Here is a 2797-nt window from a genome sequence, read left to right as displayed (position 1 = left end):
CGAGGCGCTCACTCCGCTCTTTAATATCTCGTTAATACCGCCAAGGAAATGGCACAAGCACACACACACAAGCATCCTCGGAAGAGGACAGTTCGAGTGACAGGTCAAATCCAAGAGTTCCGAAGACTACCTCCAGGAACAATCGGGAACAAGACCGATTACAAGTCGTCGAGTCTGTTACTGGGCGAACACGAGATGCGCACAGGAAATCGATCAGCCCTCACAATGGCCCAAGGCCAGAGATCGGACTGCTACGATTTACCCCAACAATCATCGTGCCACTCTTCGCAGAGAGGTGATAGACGCCAACGAGCCCGCGCATAGCAATCGAGGTGTAAAAAGGGCGTTGAAGGCAGGAAGCCTGGACGAAAGAGGCTACGAGGTCACCTCGAAGCGGTCTAAGAATCGGGCGCACTTGGGGCGACTACCAGTGCCAACCCCTTATCCCGCGGTGCGTCCGACACACAGAAATTTCCAAGGCGGCCAAGGAGCCTCCCCGCATAGCAATCGGGGTGTGAGGTTACGGATGCAGCATTGATAGCAATCGAGGTGTGAGGCGAAGGATGCAGAAGTGAGAGCCGAGGGATGTAGCAGAGATAGCAATCGGGGTGTGTGATGCAGAAGAGATAGCAATCGAGGTGTGCGGTGGGAAGGGCCCAGCAGCCAGAATGCATGAAGCGACGGATGAAGCAGTGATGACAACCGGGCTGTGAGGAGAGGAGGGATGCAGCCAAGAAAGCAATCAGGGCTCGAGGCAAGGGATGCATCAAGGATAGCAATCATGTTGTGAGGCGAGATTCCAAAGGCTAAACGTGAGAGGCTGCAGGGTCGACTCAGAGAGGTCTATGCATGTGAGAGGCTGAAAGCAAGGTCGACTCGGAGCGGTCTATGCATCGGGCGCGCTTGGGGCGACTACCAGTGCCAACCCCTTATCCCGCGACGCGTCCGACAAAGAGAACGTTCCAAGGCGGCAGAGGAGGTTACCAGCCGAAGGATGCAGTAGCAATAACAGGTATAGTTCCGCGGCGGCCGAGAAGACTCACCGCATAGGAATCGGGATGCGAGGCGAGGGATGCGGCGGGAAGGCCCCGACGGCTAAACGGAAGAGGCTGCAGGGCCGCCTCGGAATGGTCCAAGCATCGGATGCGATTGGGACGACTACCAGTGCCAACCCCTTATCCCGCGATGCGTCCGATACACAGATAGTTCCAAGGCGGCCGAGGAGCCTCACCGCATATCAATCGGGGTGCGAGGCGAGGGATGGGGCGGGAAGGCCCCAACGGCTAGACGGAAGAGGCTTCAGGGCCACCTCGGAATGGTCCAAGCATCGGACGCGCTTGGGGCGACTGCCAGTGCCAACCCCTTATCCCGCGATGCGTCCGATACACAGATGGTTCCAAGGCGGCCGAGGAGCCTCACCGCATAGCAATCGGGGGTGCGAGGCGAGGGATGGGGCGGGAAGGCCCCAACGGCTAGACGGAAGAGGCTTCAGGGCCGCCTAGGAATGGTCCAAGCATCGGACACGCTTGGGGCGACTACCAGTGACAGCCCCCTATCCCGCGATGCGTCCGATACGAAGATGGTTCCAAGGCGGCCGAGGAGCCTCACCGCATAGCAATCGGGGTGCGAGGTGGGGGATGCGGCGAGATGGCCCCAACGGCTAGACGGAAGAGGCCACAGGGCCGCGTCGGAATAGTCCAAGCATCGGACGCGCTTGGGGCGACTACCAGTGACAACCCCTTATCCCGCGATGCGTCCGATACGAAGATAGTTCCAAGGCGGCCGAGGAGCCTCACCGCATAGCAATCGGGGTGCGAGGTGGGGGATGCGGCGAGATGGCCCCAACGGCTAGACGGAAGAGGCTGCAGGGCCGCCTCGGAATAGTCCAAGCATCGGACGCGCTTGGGGCCACTACCAGTGACAACCCCTTATCCCGCGATGCGTCCGATACGAAGATAGTTCCAAGGCGGCCGAAGAGCCTCACCGCATAGCAATCGGGGTGCGAGGTGGGGGATGCGGCGAGATGGCCCCAACGGCTAGACGGAAGAGGCCACAGGGCCGCCTCGGAATAGTCCAAGCATCGGACGCGCTTGGGGCGACTACCAGTGACAACCCCTTATCCCGCGATGCGTCCGATACGAAGATAGTTCCCAGGCGGCCGAGGAGCCTCACCGCATAGCAATCGGGGTGCGAGGCGAGGGATGCGGCGAGATGGCCCCAAAGGCTAGACGGAAGAGGCTGCAGGGCTGCCTCGGAATAGTCCAAGCATCGGACGCGCTTGGGGCGACTACCACTGCCAACCCCTTATCCCGCGATGCGTCCGATACACAGATAGTTCCGAGGCGGCCGAGGAGGTGGGGGATGCAGCGAGATGGCCCCAACGGCTAGACGGAAGAGGCTGCAGGGCCGCCTCGGAATAGTCCAAGCATCGGACGCGCTTGGGGCGACTACCAGTGACAACCCCTTATCCCGCGATGCGTCCGATACACAGATAGTTCCGAGGCGGCCAAGGAGCCTCACCGCATAGCAATCGTGGTGCGAGGTGGGGGATGCGGCGAGATGGCCCCAACGGCTAGACGGAAGAGGCTGCAGGGCCGCCTCGGAATGGTCCAAGCATCGGATGCGCTTGGGGCGACTACCACTGCCAACCCCTTATCCCGCGATGCGTCCGATACACAGATAGTTCCAAGGCGGCCGAGGAGCCTCACAGCATAGCAATCAGGGTGCGAGGCGAGGGATGCGGCGAGAAAGCCCCAACGGCTAGAGGGAAGAGGCTTCAGGTCCGCCTCGGAATGGT

This window comes from Cryptomeria japonica, unplaced genomic scaffold (assembly GCF_030272615.1).
Source record: "Cryptomeria japonica unplaced genomic scaffold, Sugi_1.0 HiC_scaffold_546, whole genome shotgun sequence".
NCBI classification, from domain to species: Eukaryota; Viridiplantae; Streptophyta; class Pinopsida; order Cupressales; family Cupressaceae; genus Cryptomeria; species Cryptomeria japonica.
Note: the sequence above shows the minus strand (reverse complement) of the source record.